The sequence below is a fragment of the Trichosurus vulpecula genome, chromosome 9 (genome assembly GCF_011100635.1).
Source record: "Trichosurus vulpecula isolate mTriVul1 chromosome 9, mTriVul1.pri, whole genome shotgun sequence".
Lineage (NCBI taxonomy): Eukaryota > Metazoa > Chordata > Mammalia > Diprotodontia > Phalangeridae > Trichosurus > Trichosurus vulpecula.
The window spans coordinates 33,699,383-33,725,315 of NC_050581.1; the positions used below are offsets into that span (position 1 = coordinate 33,699,383).

The 25,933-nt window shown below is 36.2% G+C and overlaps 1 pseudogene; it reads left to right on the top strand.

Annotated features, from left to right (window-relative positions):
- Positions 1–17,019: 17,019 nt before the first annotated feature.
- On the top strand, positions 17,020–17,869 carry LOC118832382 (annotated as a pseudogene).
- Positions 17,870–25,933: the final 8,064 nt, after the last annotated feature.

Here is a 25,933-nt window from a genome sequence, read left to right on the forward strand (position 1 = left end):
CTTATCATATGAGATGAAGCAGCTGAAGTGCCTCCCTCTAGCAATTCATTGGCCACTAGGATTTATTTGAGCCAATAATTATGAATCTTCTCTGGCCCCACCACTTTCTATGTTTTTGCAGAGAAGCCAGACTTGACTATCTGCCTTAATTGAACTTCTGTGTTCTTTGTTATTTTCATGGCTTAGTATATTAAAACTTTGTTTCTCCTTTAATTCAAGTTAGGTTTTCATAGTATTGTACTTGTTCAGTCATATAGCTGACCAGAAATTATCCATTTCCTCCTCCTTTTGGTCTTTGGTCTTGCCCCCAATGTCTTCTTCAAGCTTTTGCAGTAGAGTTTTAAAGTTGATTGACATTAAATTGTTAATTTAGTTCTTCGTCCTTTAATTGCCTTAGTATTTTAACTTTTATTTCCAGTAGCTGATTAAAAGAATCTAAACTTTATGATATATTTTTGTTTTCTCTATTCATCCTTGTATGTTTGTTTTTTGTTGCTTTCAGTTGAGTAATATGGTATTCAAGTTTCCTACTGTTTGTACCAGATAGATATTGATATACCAGGCAGCTAAATGGCAGTGTGGATAGAGGACTGCGTATGGAGACAAGAAGACATGAGTTCAAATCCAACCTCAGACACTTACTAGCTGTGTGACCCTGAGCAAGTCACTTAACTCTGTTTACCTCTGTTTCTCATCTGTAAAATGAGTTGGAGAAGGAAATGGCAAACCACTCCAGTGTCTTTACCAAGAAAACCCCAAACAAGATCCTAAAGAGTTGGACACAGCTGAAATGACTGAACAGCCCTTTTTCTGGGCTGCTATCATATCCAACTGAAACAAAAAAAGAATGAAACAAGAGAGTATATATAATATCTCTTTCTTAAAAGAGGCCAGACTGCCTCAATTGACCTCTCAATCCCCCAGAGTAGGGGTTTTTACGGTAGATTTCAGGGCGGCTATGAACTTGAATGGGAAAAAAATACATCTTTATTTAAATAGAATTGGTTTACTTTGTAATCCTCTGTATTATAAAAAACATTGTTCTGAGAGAAGGTCCACAGGCTTCAGCACACTGCCAAAGAGGTTGATGACAAAAAAAAATTAAGACCCCCCCACCCCAGAAAGTTTCAATGGAACCAGGGACTTTCCCCAAATCAATCAAGGGAAAAGATGACTAATTGAGAGATTCTTTCTCTAATCTTTTTTTCTTCCCAAACCCCCTTTATACTCCACTATTCACTTAATTCTACAGCTGTTTCCCAAGATTAACTGAAGTCCTTGTTGTAGGAGGAAAAATTAGGCTGATTTAGGAATGTGAACTGCAGACCTGTCACATTTTTGCAAAGTGAGATTAATTTGCAACACAGTTGGGTATTTTGTGTGTTTATGTCGTGTTAGCCAAAAGAATTTTGGAATCATTTGCCGTGATAACACTCTTGAGCAAAGCTTTAGAAAATAATAGTTGTTTAAGTGAATATGTCAATGTAATGCTAAGGTGAAGATGCATTTCTTTTGAGGGAACAGTCTCACTTGAGTACTAGTCACTTAAGTGATAACAAAGCTAAGGGCATGGGTTACATCCCAGGGGAGGTCTACAGACTAAACTACTAACCCCAGCCAGCTAACATGCAGATGCGTATAGTTGGTATAAGGAGATCAGAGGAAGAGTGACAATGCAAATGCAAATTCACCCCTACTGCAGCATGATCCACAGGAAAGAGCACTGGCTCTGGAGTTATAGGCATGAGTTCGAATTTTGCTTCTGCTTATGTGACCTTGGACTAGTCACTTTATCTCCTTAGGTCTCCCATTTACTCATCTGTAAAGTAAAAGAGCTAGGCTAGATGACCTTGGAGGTCCTTTGCAGCTTTAGTTCTTTAATCCTAATGAACAATTAATGTCTTATTCATAATGGATCATTTGCTTATGACAGAAAGCATTAAGGTTATGTTACGTTATACTTTATTAACACATTTATCTATTAACATTCAATCAACCAGCAAGCTTTAAATGCTCACTGTAATTTGGGTACCATGGGTGAGTACTGAGGAGCCAAATAGAAAAGTGAGACAGTTTGTGCCCTTAATCCTTATATTTTAGAGGGCTTTTTATTATTAATTTTAATATATTTTTTACTTATTTGATTAAATATTTCCCAGTTATATGAAGAAAATTTTAACATCCATATAAAAAAAATTTGAGTTCTGAATTCTCTTCCCTCTCCTTATTCTCCCCACCCCTTGAGAAGGCCAGCAGCATGACATCGATTATAAATGTGAAGTCATGCAAAACATATTTCCACATTAGCTATGTTGTAAAAAAAAATAACACAAGAAAAATAAAGTAAAAAAAAGCTTCAATTAGCACTCAGAGTTCATCCGTTCTCTCTTACAGGGTCTTTATTGCCCATTTTTCTCTGCTTTGATACAACTCTGAGAATCAATCAATCAATAAACAGGACTACTATATGGTGGACAATAAGCTAGGCATCTGGGATCCAAAGATAAAAATTGAACACAGCTTGCCTTCAGGGAGTTTATATTCTATTGAATACATAAAGGTCCTTATATGTTGAAAGTCAGATTCTACCAAGTTTGTTTTGAAGACTGACTTGAAGACACATTGCCGTCAATTTTAGCACATTCACTCTTTATGCGTTTATGTGTTCAAACGAGTATGTTGCATCCAGATGTGACCTGAACATAATAGGGAATACATCTTTGCTTCTACATTGAAGAATCAAAAAAGCAATCATTAGTGATGAGGGGTGGGGAAGCATAGGGGAAGGGGTGGTGTCCTTTAGATCCTAAGACAATCAAATCAAGTTAAGTCATCAAGCAGTAATAAAGCATTCTTATGTGCTAGGAGGGAATGTTCTTAGGACTGGAGACACAAATACAAGCAAAAAGAAATGTTCCCTGCCCTCAAGAAGCTTATTTTCTAATGAAAGAACAACACATAAAAGAGTCTGAAAGAGGGAAAGAAGATGTCCTTGTGGGAGCATAAGGGGTAAGTTTGGAAAGTCAGAAACAAAGTCTTCAAAATGGAGGTTCTGAGAATAATGGGAGAAGGGTACCACAGAATGAGAAGGCAGCTGAAGGCAGCATGGTGACAAAGTCCAGTGAGAGAGCCAGCTAGGGAACAGAGTAGTCCTGTGAGGGCCTATGTAGGTTACAGTGAATTGCACCCCTGCCCCCCGAGGATTAAACTGAATTGAAATAATACTAAGCATTTGGACTCCTTGTTCTTATTGAAGGAACCCTTTGCTTGTTACAGCTTCCAGAAGAAAGTGAGCACCCTTTGTTTTACCATAGTAATTTTTATGAGGGTAGCTCAGACTCTAAAGCTTGGTGTGAGATATGAGTGTGACTCCGTTTAGTGAGCATTCCCCATGAAATCCATAAGTTAAATGCTGTGATAACTTGTTGAATTTCATAGTCTTAGTTTTACTTCTCAGTAATGGGATATTTTAAAGCTTGTGTTTCAGAGTTCTCTAAGTGGCCTCTCCCTCTATCTCTGTCTGAGGGATGAGAGATACATCTATCTGCTCATTGAAACAAGTGATGTGACCTGTGCGTGATTCCTTGAGATTTCATGAAAGATTTTTATGTAAAAATGTTGCATAGTTTCCGCATAAAGTGCAGTTACCCTTCTCCCTATCTCTACCCTTTTCCTCACCCCTCTACTCTTCTGGCAGTCAAATACCCCACCTCTGCTTCAGTGAGAAGATTAGGGAACAAAGTGAGAGAAGGTGTAATAACTAGTAACTTGATTATGTGAATCTAATTTAAGTTGGGCCATGTTGTTTACCTAGATACTTGAAATAATGATGCTTTTCTGGGGGAAGAAAAACTGATTAATGCTGTTTTTAATAAAGCCAAAGAATTGGCCATATTCCTGACAACTGAACACCCCCCCACCCTCACCCACAGCCAGTCTATTTAAAGGGCTAAATCAATTGTCAGTTATCCATAGGAAAATCTTTTCACATCTGCCTGCTCAGGACAGGCAGGCAGCTTCACCTTTGAAAGAATTACTTCATAAGAAAAGGTCACCTCATCAGCTCCTGCCATGCTAATAGGCTTTCAGCTCTTAGTTTGTTAATCAACAACCTGCCTTATTTCTCACAGTTTCTTATTCCTGGGAAATTTTAGAAATACACTCAAAATGCAGTTGGGGGTCAGCATTTGGGTAGGTAAAGTCAGTGAGTACACACAGAATCATAGGAGCATAGCATGATAGAAGAGTGGGAATGGGGCTTAAAGATATTCTAGTCCAAGCCCCTTCCCCCATTTGACAGATGAGAAAACCGAGAGTATGGGTAAGTAGGTGATCACATCACCAGTAAATGAGAGAAATGGGATTTGAACCTGGGTCCTTTGACTCTAAATTCAGTGATATTTCTAGTGTACCATGTGAGGTGAGGGATGAATCTGTGAATCTCTGATGTCATCAGAGATGTAACAATTGTTTTCAATGATGACAACGTCATCATTGTTGTCATCATCATTCTAATTTGGCATTTGCGTAACCTTTTAAGGTTTGTGAAGCCCTTTATATTCACCATGCCATTTGCAATGCATAACACTCCATGAACTAGGTGTTATAGTTATCACCTCCATTTTAAAGGTGGGGAACCAGAGACTGAGAGATGTGATCTGTCTTTGTTCACACAGCTAGTAAAATGTCTGAGATGGGATGCGAACTCAGATCTTCCTGATTCCAAGACAAATCCAACCTATATCTGAATAACCAATCAACAAATAAGCATTGATTAAATGTGACAGATTAATATGTGCCAGAAACTGTGGTCAATGCAAGATAACACTTTTTTTAAAGCTAATGTTCCATCTTTTTCTCTTGGTCTTGTAAAAAATTTCTTAATCTTTCTTTGTTTTCCAGCCCCTTTTGGCAGTCTGCTAAAGGTTTTGGATCCCTTCTAAGAATATTTTTTTAAAGTGGATAATATAAAGCACGTAAAGTTGTAATGAAAACTAACTACTTTGAAATAAAATTATCAGTACATATAGTATGTATATGCATATATGCACATATTTTCAAAAGTTCACAGATTCCAGCTTATAAAGTTTTTTTTTTAGAAATAGAATCATTTTAATAATATTCCTGGCAAGTCATTACCCAGACTTTCCTTGAAGACCTCTAGAGGTTTAAGAACCCCACTAGGAACCATGATTCCATGCCTACATGCTATAATTTCAGGGGTACCAGGAAGGTTTTTTGCATCATGAAATGCACTTGTTCTTTGATGCTTAAAATTCTGTTAATACAGTAGAAATCCTCTCATTGCACCAAAATCATTTTAAATGTAGAGCAAATTCAAAATTAATTAAAATAGCTGATATTATATCATCTCTTGGGAATAAGGGAGGAGAAAATGGACACACAGTACAATGGATTGAGATACCACAAAATAGAAAGGAAGGCAAATGAGGAAGAGAAGATATATTAAAGTAAAAAATCCACTTTACAATTTTGCCTAGAATTAACACTGGTTGAAATTGTCACACCAATTGTGATGGAGTGATGTCCCCCATGTGTGTGATTTTCACATCAACCTCAACTTTTAATGGTATTGAAGTTAGAGACAAATAGCCACTTAAAATTGTAAGAAATATAATCAGGATTGTAACAACAGTACTGCTAGCAGCTGCTGTGGAGGTGTAAGACCAACAATGCCAGCACACAGGAGGGCTGCTAGCACAAGTTCTTTGATCTGCTTTTCTAAGGAGATCAACTTTAAGGGATTTACAATCTCACTTTAATTAAATATACATATATCATTCACTTAGTTCAGGGGGAAAAGTCAGCACCTTGAACTTCAGAGAAAACCCAAACAAAAATTACAAGCAGAAATTATATAAATAGAGCAAATAACACAAATCAACAGACAGGTCTTCTGTCTGTCCACAACAATCCATACATAGTTACCAGAGAGAGAAGCACCAACATCTGGGTTTTCAAAGACAGGGGGGCTCCTTAATGGCTACCCAGAGTCTCATCTGACCAATGAATGAGCCCCCCTCCCCAAGCAAAATGCTAACCTCAGAGTATATATACATTTCTTCAGGGTCAGCCCCCAGAGGTCATCACAACCATGTGACTCAGGCTTTCTTGTGACTTAAGCAGGTCATCAAAGACTCTTGATTAATCAAAAACTCTTGATTCAAACAAAGGAAGTCTCAATCAAAGGCACTTGATTACCATAATGCTGAGAACTGGAACTCCAAAAGAAAAAAAGAGCAAAACAAAAAGTCCCACTTTGCTTGCCATTACAAGGATGAATTATGGTTTTTGAAAAGAAATGTTACTAGTTTACAACTGAAGAACAATTAAAGTTGAATAAGTTCATTAATAGTTGAATTCATTTAGTACACTTCAAAGACTATTGAAAAACCTTGATATGATCATTGGAAAGCTTTATAGACTATAAATGAAATAAAATGTTATGTAATTTTCAACACATATATGCAGTAGCAAATGAAGAACCAGCTCTAGAATGAGGAAAATCTGGGTTCACATCCTGCACCTGACACATTGACTGTGTGACCCTAAGCAAGTCACTGGATCATTTAGTATTTCAGACTGCTCTCTAAGGCTAACATTTGCAGAGAAGTTGTTGACCTATATTAGTAGAGGTAACTAATCCAAGGAGAGCATCCTGAATCATGAAATAACGTGTACTATCCCACACATGCTTATAACAATACACAAACTATATGAATATACACACACACATGAATGCATGTACATGTATATGCTGGTCACATAAAACTTATGTACACACATAAACACCTATATGCTGGTTACACACACATGTATATACATACATGTATATGAACATAATTTGTATCTATGTTTGTTTAACTACCAGAGCATTTGGTGATGGTATCATGTTAGAAGCCTCCTCCTGACACTTCTACCTCAGTTACTTGACTTGATTCTGTTCCCTGTGCTTTTTCCTCAGGACCCATTAGTACCAGTTACCTGCCCAGGTTTCTCTATGGAGCACACTCTAAAGTATAGTAACATTCTGTTTACTGAGGGTTCTTCTTGCTTTTAAGACTTTGGGAGTACTCTGTACTTTGGATTGAAATAATCTATGATGATTTTCCCATTTGGACAGGCAGATACTTGATACCAGACTGACATGTTAATGGAAATTACTTTTATTCTTTCTCTGAAATGATTTCTTTTTATTTCACTCTGCCTCATTTTGTCCAAGAAACACACATTTCCAGTGTACTTTGTTTTCTACATAGTCTTTGTAACATTTTGCTTTTTGGGAGAAAATGCTTGATTATTATGTTAGGTGTGAATTGGATAGCAAAGGACCTTGGAGACCCAAGCAACACTTCAGTGAAACAATAGGCTGATTTTCACACCTTTTCCAAAGCTAGCTCATCCTAGGTTGTGCGTATTAGCAGTGTTGTTAGTACCATGGCTAAGGCTAACAATTCCTACAGTTAGTACTATGTCTGTTGGTAGCATAGGGCCTGCATTGTGCCACACTGTGTTATTAAGGCTGCTTTAATGGTGACATTTATGGAAGTAAAAGGACTTTTAGTGTTGGTATATCTGTGGTGGGGGAAAAATCCCAACAACATTGGATTTGGACTCAAGGGACCTGAATTCCAGTGTTGATTTTACTTCTTAATACCTGTATGACCTTGGGAAAATAATTTAAAATTTTGGGGGCTTCAGTTTCATAACTTGTGAATTAAGGAAGATAAGTTATAGGATCTCAAAGGTACCTTGTAGCATTAACTCCTATGATTGTATTACTTTGGTACCTCTTGGTAGTTTGATTTGTTCACACGGTGAGAGTAAGACCGTAGTCAGCTTCCAGGACAAAAGAAGTAGATTTTCATTATCTAGGTTTTCCAAGGTGAAATTTTCCTGATGTAACTGTGTTTTCTCTTGTGTACTAACTACCTGGAAAATAGACTAGGGAAGAGTGTGAAATGTATACTTTCCTTATATATCGGTGATTTGAGGTAATTCTTGGGACTGACCCCATGTGGCAAGGGTTTAGTATTTTGCTAAGAGTCTGTAATGAGAAAGCTATTTAGAGACTGTTTCATCCATGTTTCTAATACAGCGCTTATCCAGACAATGTTCTATAACCATTAGCAGAGGTGGGATTCAACTGGCTCACACCGGTTTGGCAGAACCAATACCTAATTTTATGTTGAGTTTGGTGAACCGTTTGTTAAAATGGGTTCTCTCTAAGGTAGGTGCAAATTTAAATTCCTTGCTCTTTTTTAATGTTCATCTGCGCAGCAGCATTTTCTAAGCACCTGTAGTAATGTTCACAGGGAAGCATCCCTTGCTTCCCAAGGTGAGTAACTTGTTTGATCTTTTCCCCTTTCCATCCTCCCTTCTCCTCCCTGCCTTCCCCTCCCATCCTCTCTTCGGGTAGCTTCTGGCTTCTGATTGGTCCAGTTGTGGTCTCAGCATCTCATTATCCCAAGTGCACAGGCTCTCATTGGCTGAGCCCAGGTCTCTGCAGGATGGTGCTTTGGGAAGAGCAGATTGCACTGTCTATGTGTCCCAGGCAGTGGTGCTTTGAGTATTTCAGACTGCGCTGTCACATCCTCCTTGGATGCTTGGAGTGGAGAGGAGATTGTTTCCTCTGGCCCACTGATGGGGGCGTTTTTGTCTTGGCAACTCTGAGTCAAGGTTCAGAGGAGGCAGAAGCATCAATGTTTTCCACCCACCCCACTCTTTCTTCTAGTCCCTTCATCAAGCCATGGGGTAGAGTGGCTGAAAGGCCACCCTGCCTTGCTTTCTTTCCTCTTCTTCCTCCTCTTCCTGCTCCTTCCCCCCCCCCCCGCAAGCAGGCTTCCCAAGAGGTGCCAAACAACTCTGAGATCAACAGATTGCTTAAAAATTGGTGAATCAGTCAAACGTGTTCTGGAATTTTTAAGGCTAATGGTGAAAGGTTGTCAGGCTTAACTTTTGGTTTGGTTTATATTTAGTGAGGGAAAAGATGCCAGCACACTTGGCGCTCCAGTCCCATCTAAGTAGGCTCTTTTCAATACAAATAGCCTACTTTCCCCCTTTCATTACATCTTGCTTGGTGTTTCAGAGTCTATTGTCTCCCAAAAGATGGAGGGTGCAAAACAGGCAAAGGTAGGGAGGGAAAGGAGTATTTCAAGGACTCCTAGGATAATTGATGATAGTGGTTCTGCTGAAACGAAAGTGTCCTAGACCTTCTTAAGAATAGCCTTAACGCCGGCTCTCAGTATCTTCCTTAAGAATCTTGGGCAGGGCTGTTTACTGGAGCTAAATCAACAGCTAGATATTAAGATGTGTGTTAAGTGTCCAGGACTGTTGGGGATACAGAAGTAGAAAATAATCCCCTACTTCAAGACGTTAAGATGCTAGTTAGTAGAGGCAAGACAATGGTATCAATGATGAAATGAAAAAGGATAGGCCGTAATCCAGTGCTAAGTAGGTAATGGACAATGTCACATTTGTTTTTGGGGGTTTTTTTTGGCAGGGCAATTGGGGTTAAACGACTTGCCCAGGGTCACACAGCTAGTACATGTGTCAAGTGTCTGAGGCTGGATTTGAACTCAGGTCCTCCTGACTCCAGGGCCAGTGCTCTACTCACTGTGCCACCTAGCTGCCCCCATGATGTCACATTTTTAAACAGGGCTAGGGCATGACTTTGAGTCATTTAATTTATCCAGACTTCAGTTTCTTATCTGAATAATATGAGAGTTGGAACTGATGATCTAAGAGGTTCCTTCCAGCTCTAAAGCTCTGATCCCATGATGGTAATGACAGTTTAGGAAGTATGGCTCGTTTAGCAGTTTGCAGGATGAATTGGAGGGAAAACGGTGGGAGAAAAACCTGGCCTGGTGGAGTAGTGAGGAGACAGCTTTACTTTTATCTGTGATGGAGAATGGCTCAAGCATCTGCTTCTGGTGGGACTTCTTTGGTTTTTTTTAAATATTCTCAAGGCATCCAGATTAGCTAACCACTGAGGTAGCTACTAATTCTGAAATTCTGTGGAGTAAGTGTCAGAGCCCAGATGATGTCAAACATAGGATGAGCAAAAATAAAAACCTGAGAACTGCTCCCTACTCACATGGTTAGTGACTTATGCATGATTTGGACTGAGGTTGTCCAGTACTTAATAAATGCTTACGAAGAGACTGATTAAAAAAAATCAAAAAACCAAAATGGTCATTAGGGCAGAGAACTGGTTGTTAATTTATTTGAATCCCACCACTGACCATTAGGATATATTTTGATAGCCCATATGCAACATTGTATAGCTAAAGTTTTTAAAGTTTCCTTTTTAATTACGAATTTAATAGCTATCAATAACTACAAAAATATGTATATGTGTATATTGTGTGTATATGCACACATACTATTTTATATACAAACACGTGTGTGTGTGTGTGCGCATGTGTCACTTTCTTGGCAGAGATCTGGGAGTAGCTTGCCGTTTCCTTTTCCAACTCGTTTTATACGTGAGGAAATGGAGGCATAAAGGGCTCCGTGACTTACCTACGTTCATACAACTAGTAAGTGTCTGAAACTGGATTTGAACTCATGAAGATGACTCTTCCTGATTCCAAACCCAGTACTCTATCCTCTGTGCCACCTATATTATCCTTATCTTTTAGAATTCTATTAATGTGAGACCATCACTCCTCAGTGACATTCAATCTCTAGATAAAATCGAACATTTTTTTGAGGAGGGAAGGCAAGGCAATTGGGGTTAAGTGACTTGCCCAAGGTCACACAGCTAGCAAATGTTATGTTTTTTTTGGCCGGATTAATTGACCATATTTTTGATGGACAAAATCAAAAGGCACTTTGGTAAAATGGGGAAAAGCATTTATCTCCCAGAGCATTTTAGAGGCTCAAATGAGACGATATATGTAAAGTGCTTTGCAAACTTTAAAGTTCCATACAAACCTGTGTTGTAACCATTAGCATAGAGGTCATCTAGTCCAATCATACCTCATAAAAATTCTTTCTGCAACTCTGGCCAATGAGACTTCACTTAAAAGCCTCCAGTCAAGGAAGATATAGTGCTTTTCTTTTTTAAAGCAACTCATTCAAATTTGAGGTGGCCCTAATTTTAAGAAGTTCTCCCTCATGGTAGATTTTCTTCTGCAATTTCTAGTTATTATTCCTACTTTTGTTCTCTTAGGCCAAGGAGAACATTCCCCTTTCTTCCGAAAGTCCATTAAAGACAGCTATATTTCCCTGTAGTCTTTTCTGTTCCAGGCTTAATATCCCTGCTTCCCTCATATGATCATTATATGGTATCTTTCTAGTTTTCCCACCTGGCTGACCAGCTCTGGTTGCTTTCTGGGTTTTCTAGGTCTTTCCTAAAATGTGGTATCCAAAATTTACAGTGGTTTTCCACATGTGTTTTAACTACCATATTTTGGTACAGTAGGAATATCATATAATCAAGGCACTTAGATACTGGGCCTGGAGTCAGGAAGACTTTCTGAGTTCAAATCTGGCCCAACACACTTACTAGCTGTGTGATCCTGGGCAAGTCATTTAGTCCTGTTTGCCTCAGTTTCCTCATCTGTAAAATAAGCTGGAGGAGGAAATGGCGAACCACTCTAGTATCTCTGCCAAGAAAACTCCAGATGAGGTCATGAAAAGTTAGAGATACATGAAAAATGACTGAATAGCAATTGTGGATATTGTCTATAACAGCTTTCACAATCATGTTATACTGTTCACATAATTGATCTTGAGCTCATCAAGATAGTCTGCTAGCTTCGTGTCATCAGCAAACTTGATAAGCAATCAGCTTATGTTCAAGTCACAGGCTAAAACCAATATTAAAAAGCACACATGATACAGTGAAATAAGCTTAGAATTTGGAGTCTGAGGACTTGGGGTGGACTTCTGGCTCTGCTCCTTGATACTTTTATAGTGTTAGGTAGGTTGATTAACTTTTCCCAGCCTAATTTTAGCTATCTGTAAAATGAGGCAGTTAGGTGGCATAACCTCTAAGCTTTCTTTTAACTCTGGGACACAAAATTCATAGGATTTTAGTTATTCAGCGTCAACTTCCTTATCTTGATTTATGTTGCTAATGTCATCATGTTATTTTTGTTGATCAAAATAGTCTTCATGATCATATGACACCTTTTCTGTCGGTCTTAGAGAGCAGAAGTAGGAAAAATGGGTGGAAATTGTGGAGAGGTAGATTTTGGTTCAATATAAGTGGAAAAAATTTCCTAAGAATCAGGATTGAAGGATCATATTTGACACTTCTATCCAAGTTCATATGAGGGTATATTTCCAACAACTTTTAATAGAATTCTGCCAAAGTTTGGGAAAGAAACACAGAATGTTGACTGATTATTGTGACATTTGTTACTAATATTTGCTTGTATTTTTTGTTCTTTTGAAAGTTTATTTGACTTCTGGTGTACATATGGTAGCTTTATAACTTTATCACATGCTGACCTAAAGGAAGAAATAGCTGTAATCACTTTTAATACACTGTGTTGGTGACTATTGCCTTTATATTATAGTCATTTCAGTGCCATCTCCAGTGAGCCTCATGATAAATAAAAACAAGTAGAAACATCTAATGATCTAATGTATATGGTCAAGTATATAGTATTCTCTCTTAGCTGTCCTCCAGCTTTATGCTGTGAGGGGTTAATTATGTTTCATTTTCTTTCTTCCGGGACATTTTCTCATTTATTCAAAGTTCAACTTTTTATTGATTTACATTGCTGTAGTCCTATATTATTCTCTTGGTTCTGCTTGTTTGTCTTTCAATTGGTTCATACAGATTTTCCCATGCTTTTCTGAATTTCTTCTATTTATGCTTCCTAACTGCAATATATACCTTCCCATTCACACACCATCATGTTTTTCAGCCACTCTTTAATCACTGAGCACCTTCTTTGTTTCCATTTCTTTTCTACCACAAGAGTGATGCTATGGAAATTTTGATATATATATATATATATATATATATATATATATATATATATATATATATATATGTATATGACTTTTATTCTGTCTTTTATGTTGTTAATAAGAGCTTTAAACTTCTGACTTCTTGATAGTTTTTGAGAATGTCTATCAATTAATTTGAAGCCAAAGCAAGTACTAGGTTAAGGTTTCTTATGGCATTTGCCTCTTTCTCGTAGTAAATTTTTAACTAAAATCTCTTGATAATCAGTTCATACTGATCTCTTCCCAAACAAAAGAAAACAAAGTATTTCTTAGATGAAAAGGAAGAGAAATCTTTTGTTAGTCAGTTAATAAATGCCTTCTGAACTTCTTAAGGAATGAATGTTCAACATTGTTGGTAAGGAAAAGCTCCTGACAATTAAGATCATAGGATCATAAAGGTAGAGCTGAAAAGGCCCCTAATAAAACTCCTTCTGATTTCAATGTTCAACATTGTGATTTTAAAAAATATATATAAATTGTTACTAGCTAATAGCAGTCTTAAAGTTTTTTTATCCCTTTTATAAATGTTTCATGTCCTACTGCAACTCTTGCATTTGTAAACTGGCAAGCTGACAGTGTTAGCATCATTAAGTTATTTTGTCTGGATATTACTCCATGTCTTTTAAAGCCGTATGAAGAGGCCAGAGGGAATTTGACACTTTAGCTTCATTTTTGTCAGACATAGCAGCTCTGTATGGGGCTTTTCTATGGTGATGAAATGTATTTTCCAAAAGTTCGCTAAATTTCAAAGTAAGGCTTCTTGAAAGAAATATACTTGAAGCTAAGCTAAGGGAGCTGGGGGTTCCAAGAGGCTATCAGTTAAAAAAGGAGAACTTTATTAGCATGCAGGATAGACAACTTATTCAAAAGTACAATAGTGACTGGATATGGAATGTCCTATACAACAAGCAGCAAATAGGCCAATTTAACTGAAGTATAGAGTATAGGGAAAGGGATTTATATGTAATCAGTCTGGAGAGAAAGAATGGTGCTAGCTTGTTAAGGGTTATTAATGACAAATTGGTTCATTTTAAAATTTTATCCAGAAAGCATTGGGGAACCCCTAAAGTTTCTTGAATAGGGGAATGTCATGGGTGGACATGAGTCTTAAGAATATAAATTTGACACCTGTGTGAAATATGGATTGGAAAGAGCAGATACTGGGTGCAGGGAGATCAAGTTGGGAGCTATTTCAGTTGTCCAAGTTAGAGGCAATGATGGCCCAGATTAGCATGATTGGGATGGGATTAAAAAGTGGGAACAGATAAGAGAAACATTGAGGAAGTGAAATCAAGAAACTTAATTTGGATATTGGGATGGGAGAGGAATAAAGGTGAAAAGCTGAGGACTGCTCCTGAGTTTTGAACCTCAGTGACTGAAAAAATGGTGGTGCCCTCAAAAAAAAGAGTTAAGATGGAGAAGTAGGTTCAGAGGGGAATGACTTCTGCTCTGGACACTTTAGACTTGGACACGTTACAGATAAGTGAATAGTTAAATAACTGAAGCTGCAATGTTTTAGACTGTAATTATGCAGGTGTGCATGACTTTAAGAATATTCAATATATGAAAACTCAGATTTATAAGATAGGTAAATTCAGGACTCATGATTAATATTACAAGGAATCTATTACTTTCAAGGGGATTCTTTTAAATAGTGAGCTCCTCTGGTTCATTTAAATGTGAATTGATTTACAAAAGTTTAATTTATTCAATTGAGGAATAAATATTTGAGGAATCCAACTCTGGTACCAAGCAAGGTAAATCATAAAGAAATGGTAGACAGAGATGAAGAATATGAGATGCCAGAGGAAAACTATTTATAAATTTTATCCACCCAAGCAAAGATACTGAATGTAGATAGAACCGAATAACATCCATGGACTCATTCATACAGCAAGTATTTACTAAACACTTAATGTACATCCACATAATGTTCATTAACCTCTTGAAGAAATGCTATTTTCTTTTTCTCAATTTTTTTCATAGGAATTAAGAGCTGGAAAGGGATTTAGAGATCAAAGCAGAATAAACCTTTCATCTGCCCTGTACAGGTGACTGGAGGGTATATCATTAAGTGCCAAAAGAATGGCACGGATTTTAGGAACATAGATTAAGATCTCAAAGAGACCTTAAAGAAAGTCAAATTCAATTCTTTAATTTTACAAATGAGGAAACTGAGGTTGAACAAAGGTAGAGTGATTGTCCAAAGATCCTGTAGGTATCAAGTATCAGAATATGGTTTTGAACTGTTTTCTGTCACCAAATCTAGTGCCCTCTCCACTGAGATTCTACGTAGTATTAGGTATTCTTAGACCGAAGGACTGTGTTATTAGACTTATGCTTTGAGAAGATTGTTTTGGCAGCTGTGTGGATAGAATATTATGCACCATTTTAATTCTTGTTAATGAATTTATATTTATATGTGGAGGATGGATTGAAGAGGGGAGAAACAAGAAGCAGGGAGAGTAATTAAGAATTTATTGTTGTAGTTCAATGTAATGAGGGCCTGCTCTGGGGTAGTGGTCAAGGAGGTAAAGAAGGGTACAGATGTGAGAATTACAAGTCTTACCTCCACAATAAATTGCAGATGATTGGATATAAATGATGAAATGGTTTTGACATTGCAAATATCAGTTACTAAAAGGATTGTGGTATCCTCTATAGCAATGGAGAGGTTTGGAGAGTAAATAGCGATTCCATTTTGGACATGCTGATTTTGAGATGCCTATAGCAAACCCAGAATTAAGATACCATATGGAATACATGACTTCTGAAGTCCCTTCCAGTTCCAAGATTCTGTGATTCTGTTGTATGGGAGTTACTTAGAGGGAGAGAATATTGTGAATTAGGGTTGTTATGCAAGGTTTAATGGAGGGAGGGGAAAGGATTTAAACTGGATCCTAAAAAATAAGAAGGATTTAAATATGAATATTCTAGGCAGAGGACATGAAGAATACTTAGAGTTTGGACTAAGGAATGTTTGAGAAATGAATAGGCCAGCCCCACTAGAGAAAATTTGAGTAGATTAGTAGAGAGAGATATGAGGCTGACAAAATAGGTTGGGACCTGAGTATGGAGGGCCTTGTCCCCCTGATAAGGAGCTCAGATTTTATCCTATTGGATGTTGTTGAATCCTTTTTCAATCCTGTCAGACTCAGGGGTTGACTTTGGGGGGGGGGGGGTGTTCCTTGGCAAAGATACTGGAGATGTTTATCTTTTCTTCTCCAGTTTATTTTACAGATGAGGAAACTGAGACAAATCGGTTAAGTTACTTGCCCAGGATCACACAGCCCCTACATGTCTGAGACTGGATTTGAACCCAGGTCTTCCTGCCTCCAGGTCGGACACTCTATCCACTGCACCACCTAGCTGCCCTAATTAGTAAATGGGAGCCATTAAAATGTCAGAAATGGAAAGGGGTAATCAGAGGGTATTTTAGGAAGATTAATCAAGTGATAGTATGCAGGGTAGGTTGGAGGGAGGGAAGAAAATGAAATTATCTAGTCAGTTTTCCAGATATTTTATATTCATTCTATTATGACACTTACCATTCATTCATTTTTAAAGAATCAGTAAAGGTACAGTTTTATCTCTACTTCAACCAAAAACCAAAATATAGAAATCTAGGTTTATTCCCTGCCCCCCAAAAAAGGAAAAAGAAGAATTAAGGTACAATAATTGACTTTTCAAAATGATCCTTTGTTTTACAAAAGGATTCAATGTAGTGAATTTTTTTTAAAAAAAATTCTTATTTGTGAAAAATAAATTATATCATACTTGAAATACTCTGTTTACACAGAAATTTTCAGCAGCATATATATTATTTGAAGGAAGATACACCTCTATTATTGTATGTATTGATAATAAAGGCATTCTTATATAATGATGGTCATGTACAGGATAAATTGTAGGTGGAGAAACTGGAGGCAGAAAGTGTGATTAAGATATAATTTGACAGGCTGGTATCTCTTCTGCTGTTCTGCCGTATTTGGAGGCTGCCAGCTCCATGTAGGAGTTGCTGCTGTCACCATGGCCCTTAGTGACACTGACGTCCGAAAGCAGATCAAACACATGATAGCTTTCATTGAACAGGAAGCAAATGAGAAGGCTGAAGAAACAGACACAAAAGCCGATGAGGAGTTCAACATTGAGAAATGTCTTCTTTTGCAAACACAGAGACTGAAGATAATGGAATATTAGGAAAAGAAGGAAACACAAATTGAGTAGCAGAAGAAAATTCAGATGTCCAACATGAGGAATCAGGCAAGATTGAAAGTCCTTAGAGCCAGAGATGACCTTATTTCAGACTTATTAAATGAAGCAAAGCAGAGACTCTCCAGGGTAGTGAAAAATACAACCAGGTATCAGGTGTTTTTGGATTATCTGGTCCAGGGATGTGGGACCTGTGGCCTCAAGGATACATGTGGCCCTCCAGGTTCTCAAGTGCTGAATCCAAGCTTCACAGAACAAATCCCCTTAATAAAAAATTCAAAGGGCCACACTTGAGAATTTAGAGGGTCATGTGTGGCCTCAAGGCTGCAGGTTTCCCACCTCTGTCCTCCAGGGCTTATACCAATTGCTGGAGCCATGAATGATTGTCCACTGCAAAAAAGAGGATCTCCCTCTAGTCAAGACTACAGTGCAAAAAGCAATCCCTTTGTAGAAGATTGTGACCAAAAATGATGTTGATGTCCAGGTTGATCAGGAGGCATACCTGGCAGAGGAAACAGCTAGAGCTGTTGGGATCTATAATGGAGATCATAAAATAAAATTTTCTAATACCCCAGAAAGTAGACTGGATCTTATAGCGCAACAGATGATGTCAGAGGTGTGTGGCGCCTTGTTTGGTACTAATGCGAACAGGCAATTTTTGGAGTAAGCCTCTGATGAAGAGGGATCCAATCCATCTGCTGTATTGATGAGCTATAAAAGTGACTAAAATTGAAGAAACAGCTATCAGTGCTCCTACTTTTTGATGCTCTGACACTATCCTGTGTTTTCCAGTGGAATAGCCTTTGTGTGGAATATCATCAGCCTAAATGTTAACTTTGGGAGAAGATTTCTGGCCTTAAATTGTCAAGAAGTAATCTAGTTCACCTAGAAATGACTGAGTTCTGATTATGTTTTAGGGACAATGGGAATACATACCAGTTGCATGGTTTTCACTGAGAATTCCTTTTCTGTGATCTATCTTAGATTGGAGGGAGCTGTGTGAGGTGTGTTGTAGCCTCTTTGTATTTGATTTCTATAAGTTACTTTAATATGCATAAGGAGCATGCATTTACTCCAACATTAATAGTATTACTCTTGTTAACTATTTGGAGTTGGAATCTTTCCACAGTTACATCTGTGATTCAAAAACCCAAGCTATGAATGTGTTCTGTTTATTAAAATTAAAATACATGGATCAAATAATAAAAAAGATACAATTTGGTGATACAATTGTGAGGTGAAGAGGACTAAAATTCTCCCTGCCAAAAAAAAATGTATTGGCTTCAGCTAATTATTAGGTGGTTTCACTGAATTGACCAGTTGTTTTAACATTATGTTGACAAAGGTGGTCATAATGGGAACAGAAAAGAAGGGATATTATTAATGGAAGATTCCATTCATTTCATGAATCATTACTGAGTGCTTACCATATGCAAGTGATGAAAGGAAGGCATTATTAATTATTTAATCATATAGCATTCTCCTTAACCATAGATTGATAACTGAATATGGATTGGGGAGTACTCAAAGATGACTCTGACGTTATTTTTTTAACCCTGAAGAACTAGAAATATGGTTGCGTCATTAACAGAAATTGGAAAGTTTGCACAAGAAGTCTTCTTTTTAAAGAGGGTCTTGAATTCACCTTCTGATTTGAGGTTTTGAAATGCTGACATATCCAAGTATATATTACCAGTAAGTAATTGGAAACATGAGAGAGGACCTTGGACCAGAGGACATGGCTCCATGTTGATATTTTAGCATCCATCTGAAAAGAAGTAATAGATGAAATCATGGGTATAGGTGAAATAAGATCAGTTATCTTCAGCCAAAAAAACCCCAAATGTATGCAGATGACATTGTGGTAAGCATGTGTGGAGAAATATAGGTTTATTTGAAGACAGAAATTCAGACTTGTGATTTCATAGATAGAAGGAATTCCTGGATGAGTGAATTCCCTTTCAATGCAAATTTGCACCTTTTCTGCAATTAATAGTCCTAAAAAGTTGCATGGAGCTCTGGAAAGTCAAATGACTTAACCAGAGTCACACAACACAGCTAGTTCGTGTTAGGGCTGGAACTTGAGCTTAAGTTTTCCTTACTAAGAAGCCAGATCACTAGCCTTTATGTATTTGTGAATGTAGTATTATTGTGTAATTCATTCTTCTTACACCATTTCTATATTAAAATGGCATTTCTAAAAGTTTTCAACTACCTCTTATGTATATTAGCATTGGGTAAGTCCTATCAACATTATCTTATGTTTTCCCAACTATTTGCCTATTAACATGTGATAGAAAATGCAAACAAAAATTGTACTACTTTATTCCTACACTTTAAGTGATTATATTTACCTTTTTTGTTTTGTTTTTTATACTTTATACATAACATGTACCCTGTGATTGAATATCATAAGCCCTTGATGACAGGGACTATGTCACATTTAGAAAATATAAAACATTTTTTACAGATTTTCCCACATCCTTGGAATGTTAGTTTGTTTATGAAGATTAAAATAAATGATTTCATTACCTAGCCCATAATAATATTTAGTAGATATAACATAAAATGAATAACATTTAGCCTATAATATTATACATAGCATGAAAATATCATCTAGCCTATAATAATATTTATTAGGTATGGCATAAAAACATTATTATATGGCCTTTAATATTATTTATTAGGTGTGACATGAAAATTGCCACAGATCATCAATGGAGAGAATGTGAAAACATATATATTGACTTTAAGTAGAAGAGTCCCTTCATAATCTTTTAAAATGACTTATTTTAATCATCATACACAAATTAACATTCCAAGGATGTGGGAAAATCTGTAAAAAGTTTTATCATTACAATGGAGTATCTCACATAAGTGAATCATGAAAGTTATGATTACATATCTTAGAAAATGGTGAGAAATAGGATTTCAAATACACAATGGTTTTTATGAAAGACCCAGATAAATTAGATCATCAAAATAGCATTTTAGGATGAAAATGGGAGGTTAAGAAGTGAAAAATGGAAAATAACTGTAAGGATTTAGAAAATAATTCCTTTCACCATCAGTGACAGAGCTGTCACATTTAGACTTTAGTAACACACATATAATCTATGAAGAAACAGAAATGGCACTACAGAAAACAATTATTGGAAGAGGAATTACATTAGACACAGTAAACACAGAGGAAATCTATGCTGGAGATGATAGAATTTTGAGGGTCTGGAGGGAAAGGCTCTCAAGATTTCTGGTGGGGAAAAGAAGATTGCAAGTGTTTAGAAAAACATCACGTTTTTGTTATTGTCATTGTGGTTATTTTAATTTTAATATATAGAGCCAATTTAGCTTTAAAAAAGGCTTCAAGTCCTGCTTCTGACACATAGCTGTGTGAGGAAATCAATTAGCTTTTTAATGCACTAGGAAAACTTGTAAGATTGTATGTTGCAAAATCATTGACAATGTGCATAGAGATGGGTGTTTCCATATCAGGAGTTATCTTACCAGGAGTTCACTAAACCAATGGAACCACTGAAAAGCTAAGACTAAGAAAATTTGGGAAAAAGGAGACTTTTACATTATCCTTTAATATTGTCAAAGCACGTAACATAATGTAACTATTTGACCTAATATTTATTTTCCCATCTCTACAAAATGGTTATGAGAATGATCTAGGGATATGTTGAGGGCCTCTTTGACAAAGGCATTAGAACAGAATAGCCAGACATTAGGATGTTCTATAGCAAACCTCGTGTTTGCAGTCACACAGTTAATTGAAAGATGTAGAGAATGCAAAATCTTGCTTTGCTTATTTGTTGGCTATTTTTTTAAAAAGTTGATTAAGTAGTACAAAATGCTGTCATAAAGGTTGTCCTCCAGAGAGATGTGTCTCATGCATAGCAAAGGATATGGGGATAAGAATTTATTAAGGACCTGGACCTTAATAAAGGTGCTGAGCCTGAAATCAGGAAATCTGAGTTGAAATCCAGACTCAGTTACTAATTTTGTGATCTTGAGCAAGGCACTTAATCTCTATGACCATAAATTATAGAGAAAGTGCCAATCTGCCCCCATAGATTTTACTGAAATTGGTAAAATTACTGAAATGATATAGCTTGCCTTTATCTAACAAAAATCTTCCCATAACATTTTGGTAATAATTTTAATTTGAGATGTTTGTGTTCTCTTTCACAAGTACATTTAATCTCATTTTATAAAACTAAAAGTAGTCTATACAACAAAAGATAACAAAATGTCCCACGACTAAATAAAATCTTTATGTTTGACTTAATGACCTCTAAGGTCTCTTCTAGTTTTTACATCTATAATTAAACCCAAGATTTTAATCAAAATCATGATTCTAATTAAGGGAAAGAAAAACTGTCAAATTCAAAAACAAATACAAATTTCCAGTGGTTGTGATAATGGGATATAAATAGATGATTTTTAAAAAGAGGAAACAAATTTTAAAGAATTGTTTAAAAAAATATGTTCATACTGATTAGCAGGCATGTAAACAAAATTAAAATAGATTTACAATAGACCTAAAATAAAAAAGTAACTGAACTCAGTGTCTTTGACAATCCAGGGTAAGTACTGTTTCATTGCTCAGGGAATTGCAGATTAACTCAATATTTTTGGATCAACTTGGTAACAGTCATTAGTGAAAAGATCCTTTGATTCCATAAACCCATTATTGTTATTCTACCTTGAGAAGGTTATTAGATAAAAATAATAACTCCATGGAGATATTTATAGCTGTGTTATTTGTCTTAAAAACTGTGAGCAGCCTTAATATCAACACTTTGGAATAGCTGAACAACTTGTGTTTTGGCAATATGTTGGAATGGTATAACATCATTAAAGTGGAATATGAAGAAATATGGAAAGGTGTAAAATAATACAAAATGAAGAACATAGAACTGTGAAAACCGTATACATACTGTATATTTACATATTTTTCTTCTGCACATAGGAAGTTTTGTCTGGCTAGTGAGTATTTTATGTATCAAGGGCCAATGGTGTATCATTGTATTTAAAATCATAATAGCTTACAAAAAACTAATGCAATCTCATTTGACAGGTATCGAAACTGTGCCTCAGAGAGGTGAAACCAACAGATTAAGGTCACAATGGTAGCAAGTAGCACTGACTAATTAGGGTGGACTTTTATCTATTTTATATTGGGGTAAGAACATTTACATTTTTGCTACTGTTTATAAGCTGGGTAGGTAGTTATTTCTAGTATGGATCATCTGTTTCAAAGGCCTTTGGTCCTAGGTCTGTATAACCAAATTACCTTTTTGTGTGTGCCTCTTTAAGGTAACTGTCAGCATGTGTTTCTATATCCCATGTTCCCTTTGATAGTATCCCATATGATTTGGTACTCTCATTTTTTTTCTTCCATTTATATGACTTTTTTATATCATAGAAAATCATCTAATTGTCTGCCTAGAGATGGAAGAGATATGTGATTTATTCAGGACAAGCAGTGATTTTGATAGTTTCATTTTGTGACAGCAATGGATGGCTATGTATATGTGCTTCTACTGATGCTAGGCTCATTCAGAACACTTGACTGACCAGATGAAAGAAGAAGGAGCTGGTTTTCCCACATGTTGTTGTTAGTTGCCTGTTAACAAATGTTCAATCCATCTGAGTGGATTTCATACCATATATCTGTTTCATCTCTCTCTTTTGTTGTGCTTTTAATTCTGTGGTTTGTAAGAAATGTTATTACTTCAAGGAAATGTGCCAAAGTTGGAGCTTTTAAAAAGCACATGTGAATGACTATTAGGGATACTGTTGTAGCTATTGGCGTGGTGAAGTTTTTCAGGGTCTACGGTGAAAAATGGTTATTTGCCCTGAAGTCCAAAGTGAAGGGTAGTTTAAAAAAACAATGCTAAGAGCTGACAAACTGTCATATTGAGAAATAGCTTAATTAATTCTTAGTAAACAAAGATGTTTCTTAGGATCTGACAGCTCAAATGATTGTTATTGACACTTCTGCAGTGTGACATAGACTTCTTGAAGTTGGAAAAATAGTGAAAAGATCAGTAAAAAAAAAGCTGTTAACCATTGCTATGAAGAAAAAAACTTGCTTGTTCTATATAAGATAATACAAAGACTAGAGCAATGAAAATTGATGGAGCTTATTTTTCTCATTCAAAGCTATACAAAAAAAACTATTGTCAGAAGAAATCTAGGTCATTCTATATAATATGAGAATCTTTGTCATCATGTAAAGCATCCACCCAAAGAAATTTTGTAGGAATATTTTTTCCAGGGCACCTTGAAGTTTTGTCTTCATTGAAGGAATGATGGACTCTTATAAATATATGGATAGTCTAAGTAGTAGAATTGTTCTGGAATTAGGAGAATTCACAGATGGAGGTAAAACAATACAACAAAATTCATTTGTTACACATCACAAAAGGCTAAGAAATTCATCCAAGAGTTGGAGATTGACATTGTTCCATGGCCTGAGAGCTCATCTCATTTCAACATCACCAAAAAAAAATGTGTTTAATCGAGACTAGTCTGAGGTGGGGGGAAATGGACTGTGTTAGAATTATGATTAATATGTAATGGGCTGTGTGGTTTCATGAGGAAGAATTAAAGAATACATGTACATGTCCTGATCTTGTGAATTTGATGCCAAATTATGTTAAACAAAAGGAAGATATATAACATAGCAAAATAATTTTGAAGACATAGAAAGTTTTAAGGTTTGTTGTATATATTAATGAATATAAATATTTTGCTTCATAATTAATTTAGATACAATTATGCATCTTTCTGCTTGTGTTGTAGGGTATTTGTACATTCTGTATCCCTATCAAAATATATTTTTTAAAAGAAGGAGGCTTCTCGTATTTTAGATAGTTCCTTCACTTGGTAGAGTTGGGCAGGGTAACAAGGTGTAGAACAGTTATAATCTGCATTCATGGATGGACTACTGATACCAGAATATCACAGTTCACTCTGAATAAGGTCATATCTATGCATAACGTATTCAAAACAACATATAAAGTAGGTAGCGTAAGTATGATTTTATAGATGAAAAACCAAGGTTGCAAAGAGTTGAAGTGAATTGACCAAGGTCACATAGTTGTTAAGAGGCAGCTATTCAAATCTATGTTTCCTTGCCCCAGGTTCAATGGGACCAGATTTTTTAAAAAAATTATTCCTTGCTACATCTGCTATTTATGCTAATACCTATGTTAGACCTAATTTAGCTGAGAGTAGGTTGGACTGATCTTTGATTAAGCCAAGGCTTTATTTACAGGCCAAATGACTAATGTAATAATGATTCAAGGATCTCTATTTAAATACTCGAGAACAGACTTTTAGGTACCCTAGAGTGTTTTAGAAGCAGCTGCTTACACATAAATGATTGATTTTTTAATTAAAAATATTATCTCTAGTCACTTGCATAATTTCCATACAAAACTATGGAAACTTTGACCTAGATATTCTAAATACATCATGCTGTCTACTTATGCCATCCTACCCCTTTGAGTTATTATATGTTCTTGAAAATAACTAAACTATATTGCATTATAATTACTCTCTAATTCAGATTTGTTCAGTAATTCAGAATGGTTTTTCCCTGCCCCTTCACAAATATTTGCATTGCTCAAATTGGTAATGTTTTGCAGCTTGGTGTCAGTACAACGATAATAAGAAATTCGCACATGCTGGGGGTACCAGCACACAAGTGAAATGAATGATTAGGCTCTTTCCACTGAACTATGCTGTCATTTGTGAAAGAAATGTGAGGACCATAAAGTCCTTCCCATTCTGGTGGTATACAGGTGGGCACTGAGCACCTGGGTGTTAGGTATTAGCCATGCTAGGAGGAAGCTGACTGAAAAGGGGACAGAATGGCACCTAATAAACATTTTGCTTACTATACAACATTATCCTGTTTGCTGATACAAGAAACAGTGGTCAATGACTTGTTTTCCCTTGTAGGTCCTATTCTTTTTTTTTGTCTCTTAGGTTACAAAAGGTATTCCCTAAATAAGCCATGTTAATAGTCTTTTTAAAAATTAATGTGCTGTTTTGATATCTTTTGCTTTAATAAGAGTTATTTCTAGTCATACTTTGCCCTCTTATCTCCTCCACCTTTAGTATTGAATCTTTTAACAAACAAAAACAACTGTAACATATTAGCTGTATCTGATGATGCATAAGACATTCTGTCCTAGTAGCTCACACCTCTGTCAACATTTCATTATATATTTGATAGTAACATTTCAATTAAATTAAAGCTTCTTTATGGTGTTTTTCCAATTACATTAACACACACATAGAAATATTTCTGTGCACCAATTCATACATATCTTCCCATGTTTCTCTGAACATTTGTTACTGTACAATCATATTCCATTACTAACTTATACCACAGTTTGTTCAGCTACTCCTTAACAATTAGCTACATAGCAGCTCTCTTCATGGCATTCTGTACCATCTTACTCTATATTTTAAGCAAGTTAAATCTTTTATTATTCCTTTGGCTTACTTTAGCTATGGTCAGACTACCTGTTGTCGAAGTGTGTATAGCAAGTAAAAGTTAACTTACAATCCATGTTTTTTTTTCAGGACAGAGAAATTGGCTTTCTTCTAGCATTGGTGAGCCTGCCTTGCCTTTTAATGTTAAGTACTATGCACAAAAAACACTGATGAAATGGACCAGAAAGTCAGTCTTTGTGGCATAGAAACAAAT